At 37.6% G+C, this 24,194-nt stretch overlaps 1 protein-coding gene across 5 annotated transcripts in view; it reads right to left on the reverse strand.

The window, feature by feature from the left end:
- CAMKMT (calmodulin-lysine N-methyltransferase) overlaps nt 1–24,194 on the reverse strand; it is a 404,258-nt gene that overhangs the window by 81,982 nt on the left and 298,082 nt on the right. The window lies entirely within an intron of this gene.

Here is a 24,194-nt window from a genome sequence, read left to right on the forward strand (position 1 = left end):
GAGTGCAGACTGCTGATGAGGAAGTTGGGATTTAATTTGCCTACGTTCCCTTACTCCATGAACAGAAGACAGCCTTCTACCCAAGTGCCCCTTCTGCTGAAAATGCACAAGTTGGCCTGTTTTCTTGCCAAATTGTACTTTGGTGTTCAGGGGGGGAATATTTGCTGACTCCACTTAACCCAGTTAAAACTCTTGGTACACTCAAAGTTATCAATAAGCTCATGCCACGTCTCCATTAATCCCTCCAACTGTTCTTAATCATGGAAATCTCACTTCACTGACATCATAACAGTCTTTTCAAAAATGAGACTGGGCTCAATAAATCTTGCAGTTTTAAGTTGTTTTGTATAAGACAATTTTGATGTAGCAGCTTAATAGATGGAAATTCCTTCCAAGATTGTTTTAGGAATTCTAAATGTCAAATCAAGTCTCAAACACAAATATGAAGCATCAACTCTGAACACAATCACTGTCCTCTGATTGGTATATAGAATCCAGGGCATTGTAAAATAAAACATAATGCTAAAAAAAGTGGTTTGTTTCCTGCAGGTAACTAAATACTGAAAAGAAAACTCCTGATGAGGGAAGAAGGCTAGTGAACTAGAAGTAGGAAGATAGAATTTAAAAAGAGAAGAAAGAATTACCACTTAGCTTCTACTAAATGCTGGGTACTGTGCTGGGCTTTTTCTTTTTATAAATTTCTTTCTTTCTTTTCGGCTGCATTGGGTCTTCGTTGCTGCATGCGGGCTTTTCTCTAGTTGCGGAGAGCAGGGGCTACTCTTTGTTGCGATGCATGGGCTTCTCATTGCAGTGGCTTCTCATTGTGGAGCACGGGCTCTAGGCACACAGGCTTCAGTGGTAGTGGCTCGCGGGCTCAGTAGTTGTGGCTCACGGGCTCTAGAGCTGAGGCTCAGTACTTGTGGCGCACGGGCTTAGTTATTCTGCGGCATGTGTAATCTTCCCAGACCAGGGCTCAAACCCGTGTCCCCTGTGTTGGCAGAGGGGTTCTTAACCACTGTGCCACCACGGAAGTCCTGTGCTGGGCTATTTATAAATATTATCACATTTATTAATCAAAATACCTTGCACATTGGGCTTTCTCCCACAGATGAGGAAATTGAGGCTCTGTGAGGTCAGGTGACTAGTCCAACACCCTCCCTCTTCTCCAAGCCAGAGAGTGGATGAGCTGGGATTTAAACCCAACCTAAGCTCTTAGATCCACCTCGCTATAGGACCTCTTCTACAGGGACAGCAAGGCTGAAATGGGTATGAATAGGATTAGGGAAGCACAACTGACAGGACTTTATGACACTGAATTTGGGGGATGTAGGAAAAGGGGCTCAAGGATGACTCAGAGGTTTAGGTCCAGGTGACTGGGGAATTTGTCATCATTAACAGCAACAGGGATGTCAGAATGACAAGCTTATTTTGAGGATCAAATGATGATGGGCTTGTTTTGTAGACAGTGAGTCAAAGGTATCAGAGGGAGATTCTGGTGGATCTACTGGAAATATGGAACTGGATTCAGTACCAAGGTTAAGGTTACTTAACACTTAAGGTTAAGTGTAGGATTTACACATCTTAAATTATAATCTCCATAAGGAGATTATAATTTAAGATGTGGGATAAGATTGGCAAAGAGGAGAGAGAGAGAGAGAGAATAAAACTAAAGAAAGAATTTAGAAGAAGGCTTTCATAGGGAAAAGTTATGTGAACTCAACGAGTTATTTTATTTATCTGAGCCACTGTTTCACCATTTATAAAATGGGGATAATCAATGGATGAATGGATAAACAAAATGATATATACCTACAATGGAATATTATTCAGCCTTAAAAAGGAAGGAAATTCTGACACATGCTACAATATGGATGAACCTTGAAGACATTATGCTAAATGAAATAAGCCAGTCACAAAAAGACAAATTCTATATGATTCGACTTATATAAGGTACCTAGAGTGGATACAGAGAGATAGATACAGAAAGTAGACGTGTGGTTGCCAGGGGCTGGGGAGATTGGGTAACAGAGTTATTGTTTAATAAGCACAGAGTTTCAGTTTTGCAAGATGAAAAGAGTTCTGGAGATGGGTAGTGGTGATGGTTGCACAGCAATGTGAATGTACTTAATGCCACTGAACTGTACACTTAAAATGATTATTATGATACATTTTATATTATGTGTATATTACCACAATTATAAATAAATAAGTAAATAAATAACATCTTAAGTGGGGGTAATAATATTTATATCCTAGGGTTGATGTGAGGACAAAAGGAGGTAATATTTGAAAATATGGCAAAACACGTGGCATGTAATTTGTTTTAAATGTCAATAAATATTAGTTTCTTTCTTTGCCTCTCTTACCAAAAGGAAGGAAGAAAAGAAAGAAGGAAAGAAGGAAGAGAGGGAAGGAGAGAAGAAGTCATAAGTGAGAAGAAAACCAGAAAGGTAAAATGTTACGGAAGTCACAAAAAGACACATTTCAGAAAAGGGGCAGGTCAACAATGTGAAATGCTGAAAGATCAAGGAAAATGAAGATTCTGGAATCTGATAATTAAGAATACATCGATGACTTCTGAAAGAGCTTCACTAGAGTGCTGAAACCAGTAGAAGAGTTTAAGGGAATAAGAAGTAATCAGCAGTTAAGCTAAGGACACGAGGAATGCAGATTCCTTTTCCAAGAGTTTGGAGAACATAGAGAAGAAAGATGGTGGAGGCTTAAGGGACTGTAGAATAAGGAAAGATTCTCACACACTCTCATTTGCTGCCTTGCTTTTTTTTTTTTTTTCCTTTAAAGGCTGGTAACCCCTGAGCATGTTTGTAAACAGAAGAGAAGAAATTAGTGGAGAGAGAGAGGTAAAAGATGCGAGAGATAGACTAGGAAGGAGAAAAGGGTGATGAGCACACGTGGAGGATTTAGCTTAGGAAAGGACCAGGTCACGCCTTACCCAGGATGGCAGAGAAAAAGTGCAGAAGATTGATGGTTGGGTTTTTTTTTTTCCCTCGCGGGGAAGAAATCATTACATGCCAAGAATGAGAGGCTATTAGCAGGGTAGAGAAACAACAAAGCTGTATAATCAACTCTTAATTATCAGCATTCTGGTTTATCAGCTTCCAATCTTGCTTTCAAGCAAGTTAGCACTTACTCAGCTTAATTACTTGCTTTGTTAGCATTTCAAACTCAATGTAATATAACTTTGTATGCAGCCTGCAGCCCAGTGGGGTAGCATTTTGACACCTGAACACTTAACCACTTCCGTTGTTCTGGGGAAAGATTTACAGTAGGGCACTTGGGTTGAGGTTGGGGGCTTCACAGCAGTCTGAGAGACAAGTAGTTAAGCTTTCCAGGTGTTACTGTGTTTTCATTGTGTGGAGGCATCACTTTGTTCACAGTGATTTCTTAGATCAGATATATCTATTTCTTCACTCATTTATTCAACTAACATTGATTAAACCCCAGCTACGTGCCAGAGACTGTGCTCTAGGTTTTGGATACTAAGATGGTCCCTGCAATCAAGGCACTGATAGTCTAGTGGTGAGAACAAATGTAAACAGATCACTATAATACAAAGGGGTAAGTGTACAATATCAAAACACAAATGTAAATAACCAAGTATAAATCACAGTGGGTTGTGTTACCATCTTGGATTATCAACTTTTCCTCCCATCTTAAGTAGTTCCCATGATAATGAATTGACTGTATTCTAGTCGACTCATATACAGCAAAGTAGAGAAATGAGGTATCCTGATAAATTTGATAGAAATGTCAAATTTAGTGATCCCTGTTAGATGAGTGATTCTGTGTAGACTTCTTTTATGGGGAAAATTCAGTTAACTTCTTTTTTTTTTAGGTAACACTTAAGGTTTTGGTGCATAAAAAATAGCAAACACGATTCAAATTTTTCTTCATTCCTCATGAAAGGGGTTTGCTATGAAGATCAATGACTGTGCTGGAACGATAGGAAGTAAAGAGCTCCTAAGTGCTTGGAACCAACCAGGCATTGGATTGTTTCACTCTGTGAGCCTGCTGTCCTGAGGGGTGGGTGTCCTAGAAGGCTGCTCAGTTATGCTGGGCTGTGTGCCCCTACCTTTCTCAATTTCTTTGTAACTGATGTTCTCATTTTCTTAGTGTTTAAATCTTTGCTTCTCTTTCCAGTGGACGCCCCCCCCCACCCCCCGTTGTCTCCTAGTCTCCCTTCATATTCTTTCTTCTTCCTCCTTTCCTTTGTTCTCATTTTGCCTGGCTCCTTTATCTGGCATTCTCCTGAGTTTCTAGGTTTTGCAGCAAGTACCTTGGTTTGTAAAGCCACCACCACCAAATCAGAACTCTTCTTTTCCTTTTGATTAGCAAACCAACCAATCACACTGGGCACGTGTAATCTTTAGGTCTTTGGTTATTTATTTTTTTAACCATTCATTGTCCCAAGGCTTCTTCCTTTGCCCATAGTGTCAACTTTTAAAAACAAACAAAATCATATATATGGAGGTGCTCCGTCCTCTACCAAGAAACACACGATTAATTAGGATCATTATCATTCTTTGTTTCAGCACTGTTCTGGTGTCTAACGTTCCCTTAAGAAAAAATTACTGATAACTGAGGTACTGATTTATTTTGATTAAGTGGTTATGAAATATCTATATGCGAAACAGATACTTTTCAAATAAATAGCTACAAATAGATAAAATTCACTTAACCCTCAAACTATACAAAACATTTTTATTGTTTAGTCTTTTTAAAAGTGACTTACAAGGTACTTGTAGACCTTATGATGCTTCAGAGTTGTAGTATCTCAATTAAAACAAAACTATAAATGTACAAAAGTTTCCAGTAATCCAGAGCTTGGTTGATAGTGTGGCAAATAAAGCAATTCTGGGTTTCTGAAATTAGGAAACATAGACACAATGCCCTCTGTGTTCCCAAGCCATATTCTCTAACTGTGTCATAGTGTTCCCTTTGGATGAATAGATGCTCTGCTCATGTCAAAGGAGACAAAATTGGAGAAGAAGGTCCCTAAATTCAACGAAAAAGGAGCAAGGTCTAATGATAAAAATGGTTGTCTTGTTCTGCAAACGTAGATTCAAGAGGGGATCAGCAAATGTCAAACTGAGAGCAGCAGGAAAAAAACCCACAAAATTATTTACTGTTTTAGCTACAGACACTAGAAAAGTGGTATTTCAAATCAAAATTGTAAAAAGCTCTACCCACTCCATTTGTGAGCTGCATTCAGTTTGGGGAGGTTGTTCTGAGAGTGGAATGCACTCTTCCCAAGTATGTATTGCTGCCATTCACCAGACCTCCTCGCTAGCCTGCAAGCAGCTATCTCCCCATTATACATCCAAAGAGTAATCAGGGTGAAAAGGACAGTCAGTATAAGAGGAAATAATTGCAGCTTAAACTACTCTTACTCATTAGGAAGCAAGACTCTTTGGGGGAGTGTAGGGGGTGGGGAGGGTCAGGGAGAATGGTATTGAGTTTTCATCATCCTGTCAGGGCAGGTCAAGTTTTAGCTCTAGCAATTGTGGCATGATTTTCTGTAATCGCATTACAGTTAAAAGTATATTAATCACAGTAACTATCACCATCCTATGGTGAGATTAATACTTACAGGAAGGATAGGAAAAGAATCTGAAGTCTGTCCTGCGGTCTGCCTCTGTGTGTCTGGCGAGAGCTGCCTTTTGTCTTAGATTGAGGATCAGTAAAGAACAATTATGAAAATGTAACCTCCTTTTTTCACTGTAGACATGAGAGAAATACATGAAAGAAAGAATTGGAGATGGTTAAGAAGGATTGGGGATTGAAATTTAAAGGCCCAAACCAGCTGATAATATTTCACAAGCAAATCTGTGAAAACGCAAGTTAAGCGTAAGATGTCGCTATACTGGTGGTTCTCAACCAGGGGAGATTTTACCCTCAGGGGACATTTGGCAATGCCTGTAGACATTTTTGGCTGTCACACTGGGTGGGAGTGGGGTGCTACTGGCATCATGAGTAGAAGCCACTGATGCTGCTAAACATCCTCAATGCACCGGGCAGCCCCACACAACACAGATTTACCCAGGCCAAAAACGTCAACAGCGTCACTGCCCGGAAAACTTGCCCTAAAGAAACTAGAAGGAAGACTTACGTATTTATATTTAATTTTTACTCTATATTCCTATTACCCACCTGAGGCTTTATTATTAAGATATTTGAGATTGTCATGCATGTTCTAGAAAAATACATGGGTGTCACACATAGGGTTGGAGATAAGGGGGGCTAACCGATGATAGGAATGGATAGAGATTTTAAGTGAAATTTTGAAGGGAAAAAAAAAAGGGGGGATGGTTTTTGACAAGGAAACTTGGTATTGAAGCATGACAAGACAGTGAGTTTGATTCATGACTTAATATTGTTTCAAAATAATTTCAATCACACAGTACACTCTTAAAGAAGACTACAAAGTCAGCTAATCAATACTACAGGGACATTTTAAAAGCTACCTGTTAGCTTTGAACAAAATGGCAGCATCTATTAACATGGCAAGCGTTCCTTAGGCAGCTATCTGCACCCAGGACTGGGAAGGCCTAGTGGAGTCAACCAAGGTGACGCAGGGCCTGGAGAAGATTGATAGGTCAAGAACTTCCTCGACAAGAAGGATGCCATGGTGAGCAGGAGCGGTGGGCTCTGTGTTAGGCATGGAGTACAGTCTCTAAGAAACCGTGGAGGGAGGACTGGCTGAAGGTGATGCTGAAGAGACAGAAGGGACTGAGGCTGAATTCCTCAAAGTGTGGTTCCTGGATCAGCAGCATCACCCGGGAGCTTACTAGAAATGCCAGTTCTCACTTCCCACTCCAGACCTCCAAACTCAGAGACTCTGGAGGTGGAGCCAAGCAATCTGTGTTTTAACAAGCTCTCCCAAAACCATATGGAATTGTACGTGTAGGTCAAAAATGATCACATATCAGCGATTTCTTATAGTTCAACCTAACACATTAAGAACTTCCGCTCATTAAGTCACCATGACAGTGGTAAGACAAGCTGAAAAGTGAGAGAAGATCACTGTAACACATAACTCACCAAGGATGAGCATCCAGAGTATATAAAAGGAATGCTTTAAAAACCAATAAGAAAAAGACAATCCAATAGAGAAATGGGCTGAAAAGATGAATAGGCATTTTACAGTAGAGGAAACATGAAAGCTAAGAATCATTGAAAGGAGCTGATTAGTAAACAGGAAAATACAGAGGAAAACCATAATCAGTAGCCATTTTGAACTATCAGACTAGCAAAAACGTAAAAAGTTAGATGGTACCAAGTTTTGGCAAAGATGTGAAGGAAAAGAAAATTTCTTCTAGTATTTATAGTAATATAAATTGATAAAACACTTAGGAAAATACTTTGGTAATATCCAGTAAAATTGAGCCAGTAATTCCACTCCTCAGAACCTATAGAGATTCTTGTACACACACACCAGGAGCCAAGTACAAGGATTTCCACAGTAGCATTGTTAGTAACAGCAAAAAAAAGGAAAAAAAAAATCTAGAAATAACACAACTCCATCAATAGTTAAAATAGAAAAATATATTATGGTACAATCATACAGTAGAATACTACACTGCAGTGAGAATGAACCACACCCAATACGGATTTTTTTTTTTTAATCTAAGGATGTATGACAGGGAACCCCTTGGTGGTCCAGTGGTTAGGACTCTGGGCTTCCACTGCAGGGGGCATGGGTTTGATGCTGTTCAGGGAACTAAGATCCCGTGTGCAGCGTGGTGCAGCCAAAAAAAACACAAACAAACAGTGAATGACAAAGCAAGTTATAGAAGAATATATGACTCCATCTATATAAAGTTCAAAACAGGCAAAACAAAATGTATTGTTTAGGGATTCAAAGAAAAACAAGAGAATGATGGCAAAACTTCAAAAGAATGATTGCTTTGGCAGTGGAGGGAGAGGAATGCGCTTGTGGAAGGACACACAGGAGGTGCTGTAAAACATTGGTAATATTCTATTTCAGGTGGGGGGGACACAGGTATTACTTTTTATTTCTCTTTAAACATACACATTATATATCTATCCTCTCTTGTATGCATATTTCCCACAAAAAGTAAAGAAGAATAAGAGTGAACTGGAGGTGAGGTAGTAGAACAGTACAGACAACTCTTTGGGGGCATTTTGCTATCAGGGGAGCAGAGGAACAAGATAGCTAGAGGTGCTATAGTCAAGAGAGGTCTTTTCTTTCCTTTTCTTGAGACGAATGATATTGCCACATGCTTTTATGGTGATGGGAGTTAATCAGCAGTGAGGGAAGTTTGGTACTGAGGGAATAATTACAGGAGTAAAACTTCTGCACTTATAAACCTTACATCTTTGTACAAGTCGTATACAGAGTCTGAAGCCATACTCATCTAGGCATTTCATAAAATGTTCTGAAGTGGGCATTTTAGCTGTGGGAGAGGTGAGACCCTAGAGACCTTTGCATCAGCTTGTGTTCATGGAAAGAGAGCCTCCATTTCAGACCACCCCACACTAGGAGCTCCAGGATCTAACCATTTCCTAATGGCCATTCCCTTCTAGCTAAAGTCTCCCAACTCTAGTGGGAATTGACACCACATCTTCTAAGAGACTATGTTGACTAATTCCATCATGACTCACTCCCCTACTCATCTCTATCGCTAGCAGAAGATATCCCCATCTAGCTCTCTCCTGAGGACACTGCTTCCCTTGTAGCCCTCTCAGAAGTTGGAGGTTGTTTCTCTTTCACCCGCTTTTGGAATCTGTTACTTCTTTTCTACAGATTCTTAACTGAGATCAGATACCAGGAGACAAAAGTAGACCAAAATACAAGGTCAGTTTTATTACTGGCAAAGTTGGACTGGTGAATGTGATGGGTCCCCCTCCATCCTTCCTGAACTTACACCTTGGGCTCCGCCTCCTACCCTGTCTGCAGGACAGGAAGCTTAAAGACACCAGGCCCTGCTTACTTTACTTATCACATGCTGGGGGGTCAGTGGCTCAGGAGGAGCCCTGGACCTTCTCATCAAGCTGAGAGTAGGTACTGCAGTGGAAAAATGTTGTTAAAGAAAAAGTGGCAGAATTTAGTCAAGTTTAGGGTAAAGAATATTAAAAAGTCCAATATTATTTCAGTCTTTATTTCTTAGACAATCAATGACTTGATGAAACTGCCTGAGATTCTGCTCAGAACCACTACCTCCTACCTCCCTTATTCAGATTGGACAATTTTGTTCCTTACATTTTATTTTTTCCTTATTTATACTTAAGTTATAAATAAAAATCTTTTAACCTCTTTCCAAAGATCAAACTTGTATTCTTAACTGCCTGAGAAACAGTTCAATGTGGATGTATCTCTAAAGCTTCAATACAAATTATTTAAATTCAAACTCTTCTCCTAAATTTGCATGCCTTGCCTAATTCTTTCCGTCTCCATATTTTTGCTCATCCTCTTTGACTTTGAGTCAATTTGATGGGTGAGTGATTTGATCCCCTTTAGAGGACAAGAACATTTACACTTCTTTTGTGGGAACTCTCACATGTGTCTTCTCTTTATTCCTGTAGCCAGTGTTCTCACCTAGGCCCTCATATTGCAGCAGTTTCCTAATTTGACATATGGACCCCAAATCTAATTGAAGCTCTGATCTTTGACTAATTAATTAATGAATTCAACAAATTTGTACTAAGTATGTACATGTAATACAGGACTAGATACTGAAGGGGACAGAAAGATGAATACAACCCCCTTTTCAGCCTCAGGATGCTTATAGGGCATATAAGAAACATAACCAAATCACAGTAATACAATGAGGACAGGGACATTAATGGACAAATGCCTTCCAAGTCTAATAAACCATTCAGGAAGTTCAGAAGAGGTAAGGTTGTCATTGCCTGGTTCAAGGGCAATGAATTGATAAATTAAAATCAAACTCATTGCCCTACCCCTGGCACCTAAGAGCACTACCTATCACCTGAAGGTGATCAGTACACATTTGTTATATAAATGAGTGAAAAGATTCACAAACAAGATACTCTGAGGAATCAACAGAGTTTGATCAGCTAAAGAGGGTGAATGATAAGATGTTATAGGTGAGCAAAAACCCTTGAATATAGGCATGGGGGAATGACTAACATGGATGCCTCAGGGCAAGAAGAAAGACCAAGCTAATGGTCATGTCATGTCAGCAGGAAGAAGAAAGGCTCACTGAATGGAAAGCTCATGAAAATGGACTTGAGTGGAGAGAGACTGAGGCCTTTAGAAAGTTGTTGCCCTCTTGACGTCTACATTGAAATGTCCAGAGTCAAGATGCGAAACAAGATGGCATAGAAGGGGAACTTCAGAGATAAACAGATTTACTTATTTATTTATTTAAAGATGGTAGTTGAATGTCTGTTGAGTCAATGATGTGGAAACTATGGACCAAGTCCTGGGGAATCTCCACAGCTACTATCCAACTTCTGAAGCATAAAAATATATCTTCTAAGGTAGAGAAATCAGCAGACACATGAATGAAACACATGATCCTGGACTGGATCCTGGAACTACACCTCCTCCTCACCCAGCCCCACCACACACACACACACACACACACACACACACACACATAAAAGCGATGAAGAACTTTATTGGGGTAATTGGTGAAATTTGAATATAGACCATGGATTGGATAATAGCATTATATCAATGTTAAATTTCCTGATTTTGTAGCTATACCTTGGCTATTTTGGAAAATGTTCCTATTCTTAGTAAATGCAAACTGAAATATTTAAAGAGTCAGGATAGCTGCCACTCTCAAGTTGTTTGGAAAAAAAATTAATACATAACTATTTACATCTTATGTAATTTATATCACTCTACCTCCCTAGAGAATGATAAAGTAAATGGGGTAAAATATTAACAGTTGGTGAACTAGGTAAATGATATATGGTAATCCTTTGAACTATTCTTGAAATTTTTCTGTAGATTTAAATTGCAATAAAATAAAAAGTTATTTCCCCCAATCAAAAACAAAAAAACAAGAAAGAATACCTTCCTTTCAAATTTTAATGGATTGAGTTTTGAACTGCATGTCCAATTTTGGAAGTGCAGGAGGAAAATATAGCTTAACAGTAACTGATGTGGCTGAGACATACTTTCCATCGATAGTAAGTACAGTATAAATCCATATGATACAGCTGCCAAAGGAGCTAGAAGATCTTCAGATCCAATAGCATATAATGGCAATAAGGGAGCAGATGGCCTTAATTCAGCAATAGGAGTACTAAGTGTCATTCTGGGTATCATAATTTTTAAGGCGGACATTGAAAACTGGAGCAGAGCAGCAGAAGAGAGAACAAGAGTAGGAAAGGGGCTAACATTCTATTCCAGATGAAGAATAGAGTTGATTGAGTCTGGAGAGGAGAAGGCTCACGAAGACATAAGAATGAAACACGGAAGTTGTCTTCAAACATTAGAAGTGCTATAGTGAAAAAAAGGATATCTGTTTGTCTCAGGTCAAATTGAGAACAAGCTTTCTCAATAATTGGAGCTGTCCAAAATCACAAGGGTTTGCCTTAGGAATCATGAGGTTTCTAAAATTGGAAGTATTCATGCAAAGCTAGAACGACAACTCATCTAAGACACTGAATAGCTTCAAGAAGTTTTGGGGGGTTGGAATAGATCATCTTTAAATTCCTTTCTAACCTTGAAAACCTATACTACTTAACTGACAGTTCTGAAAGTCCTTGGGAAAGTAAAAAGTTATATAACAGAAGATGTAATGGAAAATCCCGAACAAACTTTTTGGCATATATATATATATATATATATATATATATATATATATATATATATATATACACCCCTCCCCCCCATATATTATAAAGATAGATAGATAGATAGATAGATAGATAGATAGATAGATAGGCAAGCTATTTTTTAGGCAAAGGCACAATCTGACCGTCTATGAAAAGTACAATGACATGATTTTAAGGTGATTCCCTGGGCCCAGCAGGGAGTACTGCTGTCATTGGAGGTAGCAGTTGACACATTTGCCCATGTTTATTTTATCACCCTCTGAAACCTAAAGAGACTTGGGATGTGTCTCATAAGCAGAAAACACTGTTTATCACCTGTTCACTTCAAAATATCCAGAACCTAACTCTAAGGCTACCATTGGGCAAGTTAAATGTTAGCCGCCTCAGTCTCCCCTGTTGGAATACTTGAAAGTTTAAGGTTGTTCTTTCCTAGAAAGAGAAGCAGAAAGCCCAATTAATTACTGGAACCAGCACCATCACACTATAATGGAGATTCCATCACACTGAAAGCAGAGCTGCCATCCTTAGAGTGTCCTTACAGCAATACAAAGGCTTAAAGTCTTGCTCACAACCAGTTACCTAAAGAAAAATAAATAAAATACAGTAAAATAAAATGTGTTGTTCTTCTGTACTAACTCATTCTGAACCTAATGCTACTCTGTAAATTAGGCAAGCCATCTAACTTTCATTATGAACCACCTCATGGCAGAAATAAGAGAAATCAATCTGCTCTACTCTAGTTATTGAATGGTATAAAGATGATATAACAGGTATATAACACATACAAATAAAAATAATGGTTTAATAAAACTAGTTTTACTATTATAGATTAGAAGAGTAAAAAGCTAAGTCTTCTTTTTTTTTAAATTATTTATTTATTTATTTTTGGCTGTGTTGGGTCTTCGTTTCTGTGCGAGGGCTTTCTCTAGTTGTGGCAAGCGGGGGCCACTCTTCATCGCGGTGCGCGGGCCTCTCACTGTCGCGGCCTCTCCTGTTGCGGAGCACAGGCTCCAGACGCGCAGGCTCAGTAATTGTGGCTCACGGGCCTAGTTGCTCCGCGGCATGTGGGATCTTCCCAGACCAGGGCTCGAACCCGTGTCCCCTGCATTGGCAGGCAGACTCTCAACCACTGCGCCACCAGGGAAGCCCGCTAAGTCTTCTTACGTGCCACAACTAAAAAGATTATTTTTGTTCAATACATGTATTTTTTTAAAAAATCTATTGCCAAAAGCATAACAATGATTCCATACATCACTAGTAGCTTTCAAAGTACACTGTCCAGATCTTAAAGGAAAAATCTAAACATTCCCATCAGCTATAGTTTGACCTTAATGTTTCTATGAACTTTGGGAGAAGGGTAAGAGGCACATATAAAAAAACTTAGTAGCTCACTGAAATGACTGAAAATTAAAATGTGGGTAAGACATTATTTCTTTTTCTTATATTGCCATTTTCACTGGCTGTGTTCCATAGCAGCAGTTCTCAAAGTGTGATCCAGGGTCCTGAACATCCCCAAGACCCTTTTGGGGGTTCATAAGGGCCAAGTTATGTTAATAATAATAATAATAATTTTTGTCCTTTTCACTCTCATTTTCTTATGAGATTACATGATGTATGATATTGTAACACACTGATTGTAGAAGCAGATAGGAGAATCTAGCTATCTTCTATTAAGACAAACATTAGGATGTTAACTAGACTTACAGTGGCGATCATTTCACAAAATATATAAATATCAAATCATTATGTTATACACCTGAAATTAAAATAATGTTGAATGTCAGTTATACCTCAGTTAAAAAAAAAAATAGAAAAAAAAGACAATAAATGTGTTCACAAACATTACACTATTCTTTTTTCTAAAATGTTTTATTGTTGTTTTGGAAAACATACTCATTTTTCACAAAATTATGTTATGTTAATATAGAAAAGATTTAATATATAATGGGTTAATATATAATAGGTTTATTTTTTAAATGATTTGTAAGTAAACATTTTTAAATTTCTCAATTTTAATTTCATAGTTTTAATATAAATATTGAGAGATTTAACTCACATAAACGAAAGCTCTTTGGGTCCTCAATAATTTTTAAAAGTGCAAAGGGGTCCTGATCAAAAATTTTGAGAGGGGCTTCCCTGGTGGCGCAGTGGTTGAGAATCTGCCTGCTAATGCAGAGGACACGGGTTCGAGCCCTGGTCTGGGAAGATCCCACATGCCGCGGAGCGACTAGGCCCGTGGGCCACAATTGCTGAGCCTGCGCGTCTGGAGCCTGTGCTCCGCAACAAGAGAGGCCGCGATAGTGAGAGGCCCGCGCACCGCGATGAAGAGTGGCCCCCGCTCGCCGCAACTGGAGAAAGCCCTCGCACGGAGGCGAAGACCCAACACAGCTAAAAATAATTAAATAAATTAATTTAAAATAATAATAATAAATTAAAAAAAAAATTTTGAGAACCACCGTTCTATAGTGATATGGTAAGATACAGCAATGTGTATTATTCTTCTGATTTTTGCTAAGAAAATAGAAGTAAATAATTTATATTGAACTAACTCTATGGATGGGTATTTGTGGTAAAATATCATCTTAGTTATTGTCATATTTTCCCATGTAAGTGATACAATAAAGATCTGACATACTATCATTAACAAATAGCGTACAAGAAGAGGAAAAAAGGAACTCTGTCATCTTTAGAAATAAACACTATAAAGCATTATAAAGAAAATGGAGCCTTATTATTTCATTCTCATTTTATTTTATTTATTTATTTTCCACCTACTTTCAAAAGAAATTGTTACAATTTACAACAAAAATGAAAGTGCAAAATTTAGTAGGGGGAGAGGGGAGGAGAGAATGAAATGGGGGCAAACTATATTAAGAAGCCCTGTCTGAGGAAAGCCACAGCAATTAAGCATGAGTACTTAGCTCCATGTGCACTAACAGTCAAAGTCAAGAGTAAAACGGCATGAATGAAATGGCTCCCACTGTCTAAAAGGAAACAGACTAGCACTTTAGAAGGCATAATCTTTCTTAGGGACCTGAACTCTGAAGACACTTAAAGTAATCTGTCATGAGACTCTTCACTAAGAGTGATGAGGAGAATAAAAGCAATAGTAACCTTGTCGAAGGAGTTTCACAAGTTATCTTATTTTACAGTTGAGGAAATGAAGTCTAACAGAGGGTAAACAGACTGCCCAAGGTCATACAGCTGTAAGTCTCAAAGCTAAGATGTGAATTAAAGTCTGCCTGACTTTGAAGTATGTGTCTTAAACACTTTGCTAATCTGTCAACGTCTTCACGTTAAATCACACTTTTCTAAAGAAATTTTTCAGCATGCAGCTGTGCAGAGGCAGCTCTAATATACAGTCAACTAGGCCACCACTTACGGCAGTGGTTATCCACTGTAGCATATCCAATGTGCTCTTTTTATAACTATCTTGTATTTCCTTTGATCTCCTGAAATGAAACTCATAAGTAATATCACCTACCTAGGAAGATATATTTTTAATGCCCTAAATAGGACACCAGGACAAAAATAATTCATAATAAATAATATGTATATTAATATGTAAATACTCAGGCAGGATAGCACTAGAAGACATATGGAAGCAGTCAGATGCTTGCTCTTAAGCGTAGAATCACCCTGAATACAGCAACAGCAATTACAGAATGATGTAGGTGTTCTCTATCGGAGGCTCAGTTACAAGCAGCTTTTGCTGTCAACTGACGTGATTTTCTGGAATAGTAAAGTTCTGAAACAAAACAAAATGTAGTCTTTCTTTGATTTACAAGAAGGTACATTTCTGAAAAATTCAGAAAAAATTTGTACCAAAAATCATTTGTGCTTATATGTAAAACGGAGCTGAGTTCTCAGCTCAGATTTTTTTACTACACAAATGTTAGTTAAAATGTTAATGGTAATGGGAGACTGGGGACTGGTATCCTTTGATTCCCCATCCCTGGCCAGGAGCTTCTCCCAATAATGTGATAGTTAAAAAATATCCTACAAATTTAAAAAATGTAGTCTTTAAGAACCACTAGCCTTGAACCTTGTAACAAGCATGGTCATGAGTTACACCATCATAAATACCCTCCCCCAGCCTAACATGATAAAGGAGAACACACGATTAATTTTAAAAATAAAAAATGGATTACTTTGGCAGAATAGAACTTGCTACATGAAGGCTTCTTCTGGGAGCCTCACCGATCCTAGAGCTACCTCTGATTGCCATGTGCATAATAACTCAATAGGGATAAACCTTGGATAATCATAGGGAACAAAAGATACTATACCTTATGTGCATGCATTTACGGACTCCAGTACACACACTTCATCAGGGGTACAGAGTGGCATGCCAGGGTTATGCAGCACCACAGAATCAAACAGGGTATGCGAGAATCAAATTTAACCAAAGACTGGGGGACGAGGCACCATTAGCTTATATAAAAACAGAGTATGGAGAAGAATGTAACATTATGTGAATTTCAAAACTAAAACCTAACATCTTAAAGAAATGTTGAGTTTGCTGTGCTATCTTGGACTCCGACTCTAAAGGGTACAAGTTCATTTTCTTTCTTTGGTTAATAGAAATGCTTGAGAATCCACCCTTGTCAGTCATTCTCTGTTACTGAGATAAGATTTTTTTGTCCTAAGAATGTACAAAGTAGTAAGCATGTAGCTGGCAAAGACAGATTCTGAACAACAGAATTGCCTTGCTTTCGTGTTTTAACGAAGTGGGGACCTACCTTCAGAAGTGGCCTCAGGAAAACCTGTAGTCAGAGGCATGACTTGTTCAGAAAAAGCTCCATGTTCATCTATTCATGCACTTAAAGACTTAGTTTAATTCCAAACTTATGCAACATAAAACATGGAAAGCCCAACCTTGGCCAGAAATATCTCGATGGCACATGTAACCAAATTTCTGACCTGCTAGATCCTTTTGTGGGGAGGAAAGGGAGGTCATTTTGCTCTGGACTTCAGATTCATGGTATTCTTGAGGAGCCTCAATATTAAGATTTAAAGCTCTCTCCAAATGAGTTAGGTGAGACCTGTGGTCATTACATTTTGGATGTGCAAATTTAAATCCCTGATTTGTTATAGGTAAACACGCAAAATAAACTGATAATTTCTGCAACCCTGTTTTGGCATTTCTTCAGTTCTTTAATGTACTAGAAGGCTCAAATGTAAAAGGGGTCTGGAACTTCCTCTAAAACTCCATTCTGAGAGAGGATGGCCTTCACATGGCTCTCACACAAATTGGATTTTGGGTGGGACTACACCCTCATCAGTACATTAGAACAAATTGGAAATTACCTATATCCTCAGATATCTGAAAGAGTTAACTTGTTAAACACATTCATATTACCCATCTGGATGTCCAAATGTCTCGCCAAAAATGAAGCATTTTAGTTTTGTGGTTCTTTCTGACAACAGCTAGCCAAAGTTTTAGTTGCTTCTTGAGAGCATTTGTGGCATTAGTATATAAGAGGATGCTTACGCTCCCACTTGCTGTGACAGAAAAGTATTTATCCAGTGCATTTGAAAGCTATCAAATTGTGTTATATCACTTAAAATAGGAACTTTTCTCTCAGAAGGTCAGTTCTGCCCATGCTGATTCTTGTCATAATTTTTTTTCTTATTTTCGAGGTGACGGTGAGGGGATGGGAAGAGTGTCAGTGGCAAAAAACAAAACAAAACAAAACAAAAAAAACAAAAAGCCTTTTCTGGAGGCCTTCCTTAGTGTTATAATTAGAGGGCATAATGAGCTCAGTGAAACTCAGAGTGACTGTCATGTGGAATGGCGGAGGGATAAACGGCCTATCTAGGTTTCAACAGGTATTTGTGTTTCTGTAATTTGTTTCACTGCAGCAATGCAGCTTGTGGGTAACAAATGCCCCAGAATTTACATTTATTATCCATTCTTACTATTAAACACAGGCTTTCTAGAGACACCTAAAGAGGAACTATTGCTTTTGGTTAATTGTTGTTTTTTTTTTTTTTCAGAAAAAAATTATTATGTCTCAGAGTCTACATTCATTATCCATTCTTATTTAAGTCCCGGGCTTCCAAACATATGTTTAGAAGTACCATTATTTTTGTACAACTTCTTTTTTTTTAAAGAAAAAACTAGTAATTCCTTTTGAGAAAAATTTCTCATAGGACAGAAATTAATTATCTTATGAATTAATGAATAATTTAGTAAAACACATTACCTCTTCCATCACAGCCTCACTTAAAGATAAACAAAATATTTCAAATAAATAACATTCCCTTATTTTCTTCAAGCAAAAACCACTTGTAGGCAACTTGAAATAGTTTTTATAATTATACTTCTCTAACGCTTTAGAAGGAACTCATTTCATAAAACATAATCTTCAGTGTTCTCATAGTGCTGTAATCTCCTTTTTGCTCGTTATAGATTATTTCCTCCATAATATCACTTAAAAGAAACTAATGTTTCGCCTGCCCCACTCCCCTCACCACATGAATCAACAAAACTGAAATGGAAAGCCTTCTGACCTATTTTTAATTTCATGTCTCTTTTAGTTAGCACACACACAAAACTGTACCAGAAGAGGCTGATGATTGCTACATGATAAACAAGGTGGGCTGGCTTCTCCAGATTCCAAGGCCATTAAATTAAATATAAAAAGATAAAGGTTATTGCAGACTTTATCATGAAAATTGTAATGTAATCAAGTTGAACAAGCTCGGTAAGCATAGCCTCTCTCTCCTCCCTCTCTTGCTTCCTCTCGCCCTAATTGGATAGCGCTGATCTTACATCCCATTGCATGCAAAACTGGAGAAGACTCTTGTGCTCTTTGCTTTAAACAGTCTTCTAGAGTGGCCTTGCCTGAACAATTATATTCTCATTTGGGTATAAATAATGCAAGACTTATTTAGCAGATAAGTTCAGATTGTTGAAAAGCACCTGTAATGTGTCATTTTCACTTAATTAAAAGGACAACACCTTATTGTTTATATAATCAGCCTGGAAATGGGTAAAATCAGGGGGGGAAAAAGATTAGTGCATGGTCCAATGACATTTTGCCTCCAGCAAGAAACTGCCTCATGTCAACCAGCCAAACAAAGCATCCAGCTTTTGAGAATAATGAGGGGAAACTGATCAGCATAATTTATTACTATTATTAAGAGAACACCACCATTTTAAAGCACTTAATTATTTGAAAACCATCTAAAACTATGGGTTTGGGAGATTACCATTTGTCAAATACAATTGTGTCAATGTATGATAAAAAATGTGTTTATTAAGAAGAACCAAAATTAAGTACAAAGTCTCTAAGGACATTTTAGTTTCTGAAAGAATTTCAAGTCTATATGAAAGTAATCTTTTTGACACTTAAAATTTCATTTTTTTCCACCCTTCCAACAAAGTATATTTTAAATTCAGCAACTGTGCTCCTCAAAATCCATTCTAAGAATATCATTGAACATGGGAATCAATATGTACAAATAAGGAAGTTCATCACAGCATCATTTATAATAGTGAAAAATGGGAAATAATCTAAATAGCTAAAACCAAGGGATTAGTTAAACAAATTACGGTACCCATACATAATGGAATACTCTGCAACCACTAAGAATGGCTTCTAGGGCTTCCCTGGTGGCGCAGTGGTTGAGAGTCTGCCTGCCAATGCAGGGGATACGGGTTCGAGCCCTGGTCTGGGAAGATCCCACATGCCACGGAGCAACTGGGCCCGTGAGCCACAACTGCTGAGCCTGCGCATCTGGAGCCTGTGCTCCGCAACAAGAGAGGCCGCGATAGTGAGAGGCCCGCGCACCGCGATGAAGAGTGGCCCCCGCTTACCACAACTAGAGAAAGCCCTCGCACAGAAACGAAGACCCAACACAGCCATAAATAAAAAAAAAAAAAAAAAAAAAAGAATGGCTTCTAGAAATATTTATTGGCATTGAGAAATATTCACGAGATACGGAAAAAGGCAAGTTTAAAACAGTGTGTAGTATATAACCCCATGGACATGCGTAGAAAAAAGGTCTCGAAGGGTATAGTTAACAGTTAATCTTTGACTTCTGGGGTTAACAGTGGTTTTATTCTTCTTTAAGATTACCTGCATTTTCTAATTTTTTCTACAATAAATATGTATTGAGTTATGTAAAAAAATCTTAAAGAAAGCAATATAAATCAATTTGCCTTCATGTAAAGATTCATGAATTATAGAGTTCTAAACCTAAATACTCTTTAAAATCACATAAAGTTTTTTCCCCCCTAACTGGAATTGGAAATGTAATCTGATGTTTGAGATTGACCTTGGAAATTTATATTAATCATATCTGAGATGTTCAGGCTAAGATCATAAAATATTCAATAGACATTTCATTTGTAAGCAACATGGCACTAGTTTTCTCTGGTAATTTATGACATCCACAAACAGGTATTTAAATTCATTGTAATTTGTAGCTGAACTGTTTGTCCAGAAATATGTGGCAAAAACAAGAAATTTTGATTCAAAGAAAGACTAATACTTTTCATAAATGGGTTTGGTAATGCTTGAACCAAAGAATAGCCCTAGTCCTTGAAAAATGGGTTTTCGTTTCATTCTTTCACTTGACCAATTTTGATTGACTCCTACTGTGTCAAGTTTGTTCTAGGCACTTGGATGAGAGCTTTTCAATTCTTGTTTTAGATCAGTCTTTAAAACAAATAAAAATAACTCCAAGTAATTGCTATTTTCATATAATATCTATAACCCCAAAAGATTAATGTATACAAAAGAGGGATAAAATTTTTCTTTAATCTTGGATACCTGTCACTAATACATTCTCTTCCTCCCAGCAATGTAATCTAAGCCACTCCTTTTCTGCATACCTTCTGCATGACTCCTCTTTTATATAACCCTTCAAATCTGGATTATAACAGAAATAGGCTCTAAAGAGCTGAATTCTAGTCCAGACTCTGCTATAAATATTCTGGGTGATCAAAGACAAGTTCCTTTACTCCTCTACGTCCAAGGTTCCCATTAACAAGATAAAATTATCCCTAATGCTCCTTCCAATTCTAAAAGTCTGAGATCCTCTTTTAGTTGATTTTTTATTTTTTATTTATTTATTTAGTTAGTTAGTTAGTTGATTTTTATAGCAAATGGCATTTCTGCTTACTGCTCCTTACTGTTGTGACTTTCTTATGACTTACCTGGTTGAAATGACAATGAATAGTACTTAGTCAGCCAACAGCACTTGTCTCACACCCACCCTGTGAGGAGGAGCTCTCTGGGCCAGTTGAAGAGGATGTAAAAGGCAGAGGAGATGCTCCTTACTTAAAAGGAGCTCACTAGCTAGCTGAAGTGATAAATAATATATCCAAGAGATGACTAAAGGACTATGATGAGGCAAGGATCAACAAGCTCAAGACTGTACATTAGAAACTAACCAATATGTCCTGTCAGAATATCCCAAGTGACCAGATTGGACCAAAATGTGCACTGAATATGCTTAAAGAGAGGGTTGAGTACAGGTAACAGAAATGGTTTGGCAGAAAGGGACTGAGGTATTTTGAGTATTTTCTCCGTTAATAAGGAGGGAAGCAGGCAACCAGCCAGATGGCAAAGAAGGAGAAGCATATGGCCTGGATAATCCACACTTTGGATGATCAGACCCTGAATAACTGAGGGCAGGCTGTGTTTCACTAGGGAGCCAGTAGATGTCAATTGTCCAGCACTGCTTTGCATGGATCCCCATTGTCTAGTCTTTACTTTGGAGACAGGGATTAACTTCTTTCCATCATCACTCCCACACCCACTTCACCAGACGCCTTTTCTCCTAAGGGATATAAGTTGGTTGTTTTGCACTAAGCCTGTGTGCACGTGTATGCATGCATGCAAGTATATGTGTGTATTATTTGGGGAGGCGGTGAGATGCACTACCACTGACTTTAATCTTCAGGTAGTGAATTCAGACTAGTGAATCCAAAGCCTAGTCAACCATAGAGGCATAATCTAATCAAGCCTGGGCAGTGGACGGCCCAAAGGGGTTGTCATCCCTGGTTATTTCTCACAACCCCGAAGAGAGTCGGCCGCCTGTGTTCCCTCGGGGACAGTGGGCAGCCCAGCAAGCCAGGAAATACGCTAGGTACAGCTCACCAGGAACAAGGAGCAGAGCAAATGATCACGTTTTTACAGTTCTTATAAACTCGGCCTCTGAGAAGGGAGGAGCAAATCCTCTTCTTTATAACAATGCAAATAAAGAGATTGCTAAAATAGTGTCAACTGCTTAGATCACCTGGCATTAAATCCACACTATTAAGTCATAACTACAAAGTCAGAAGAGATCATTTGTCATGGTGAAAGTAAAAACTATTTTTCTCCAGCCTAAGGGTAAGTTATTTTCTTTGGACGTTATGGCTTTTAAATCTCAGCCACAAAACCAAAACTAAAGTGAATGATGAGACAGGATTAAAATAATTACTTCACCAGTCAAAAACATAGCCATAAATCATGCCCTGCACATATACTATATTAAAAAGCTTTCTTCAAATGTCACTTTTTCCTATCAGAGTAATCCTACCACTTAGTACAAGACTTATTTATGAAAGAAAAACATCTAGTGTGATTTACAATACTACTGTGAGCAAATTTTTTTCCCAGAAAGCTCATTAAATTCTCTTTACCTCTTAATGGTTTCATTAACATGCAAGAAGTACAGAGGGATTTTAAACCAAATAGTAAATTGAATATGCTTAAAAATCTTTTAAATTATAAGAAAGTTTGGAAAATGATGGGAAGATGATGCTTAATCATGTCACCTTAACACAGCTCCATGCTCCCTAACACCTTCTGCACATTCTACTGTCATGGTTGCTGACTTTTCTCATGTGCGTGCTTTTCAGTTTTACATTATTGCAACCATATATGGCACTTTAAAAAAACATGTAACTTTAAAACATAAGTATTTCTTCATGTTGCCACAGGTCTTCACTATTACACTTTTTGATGGCTGCGTATTCTAACAAAAGGATGCATCAATAATTCAGTCACCCATTCCTCTGCTCTCAAGAAACTAGACAGCTCCCCAATTTTCACTATTACAAATGATTCTGCAATTAACAAAGATCTGCATAAAGTTTATTAGTAACTTTATGAGCACAGTTTTTTTCTTCTTTAGGACTATTTACTTAGGCTAAATTTCCAGAAATATTAATTGTATAAACATTTTTATAACTCTGGATGTATTTGCCAAATGCTTTTCAAAGGGACTGTATCAATTTATATCACCATCAGCAATGCAATAATTTATCAGTTACACTGCAGTTTAAATTGTACTTTTTAATGAGTACTAAACATTTTTCTATGTTTGCTTAACAAACATATGGTGTTTTAATACATTGCCTGGTCACATCCTTTAGCTATCTATCTGTTGGGGTCTTAATAGTTAGTTATATGAATTTTTTATGTCACATATTGTTTATGTTTATTGTCTGAATTATTTTTTTATAATGTTTCCCAAACTTATTTCCCCACAAAGTTTTTCTTGCACAAAAAGCTTTACATTTTTATACACTTAGAACTTATGGATCTTTTCTTTTATGATTTCTACTGTTTCTTATAACCACACAAATATTCAAAATACTAAGTTCTTTGTTTTTCTGTAGTTCTATGAACACTATTTAACTTGTTTAACATATTTGGACATTTTTTTAGCATACGGTATTAGGTATGGGTTAAAAAATTATTTTTGCTAAATTTGTAACCAGTTATTTGAATACTGTTTATCAAGTAGTGTTTCATATTGCTACAGTTTTATAGTTAAAATAAATAGGAATTACTTTTTAAATAATTAGGAATTATTCTTAATTACCTCCTAAATTATTTTAGGAAAAGCAGGAATTATGTTAACTACAAAACTGGAATAAACTTGGAATAAAATAGTTAAAATGAATAAAACTGGAATTTAGGAATAAAAATAAGGCTTTTAAAAGTTCTCTACAAAACCTAGGTATAAAGAAACATAATTTGGAAATAGAGCATTTCTTATTTATATATCAAGTGCAAAGTTATGGTGTTATGAATTAAATTACATCCTCCAGACCAAAAAAAAAAAAAGATATGTTTAAGTCCTAACTCCCAATACTTGAGAATATGACCTTATTTGGAAATAGAGTCATTGCAGATGTAATTAGTTAGGTTAATATAAGCATACTGGAATAAGGTGGGTCTCTAATCCAATATGACTGGTCACATGAAGAGAGAGACACAAAGAGAACATCACGTGAGGACAGGCAGAGATTGGAGTTATGCAGCTAAGCATAACCAAGGACATCAGAGACTGCTAGCAAATCAGCAGAAGCTAGGAAGAGGCAAGGAGGCATTCCCCGATAGCTTTTAGGTGTCTGCCGACACCTTGATTTGGGACTTCTAGCCTCCAGA

Source organism: Balaenoptera musculus, chromosome 13 (assembly GCF_009873245.2).
Source record: "Balaenoptera musculus isolate JJ_BM4_2016_0621 chromosome 13, mBalMus1.pri.v3, whole genome shotgun sequence".
In the NCBI taxonomy this organism is placed as follows: Eukaryota; Metazoa; Chordata; class Mammalia; order Artiodactyla; family Balaenopteridae; genus Balaenoptera; species Balaenoptera musculus.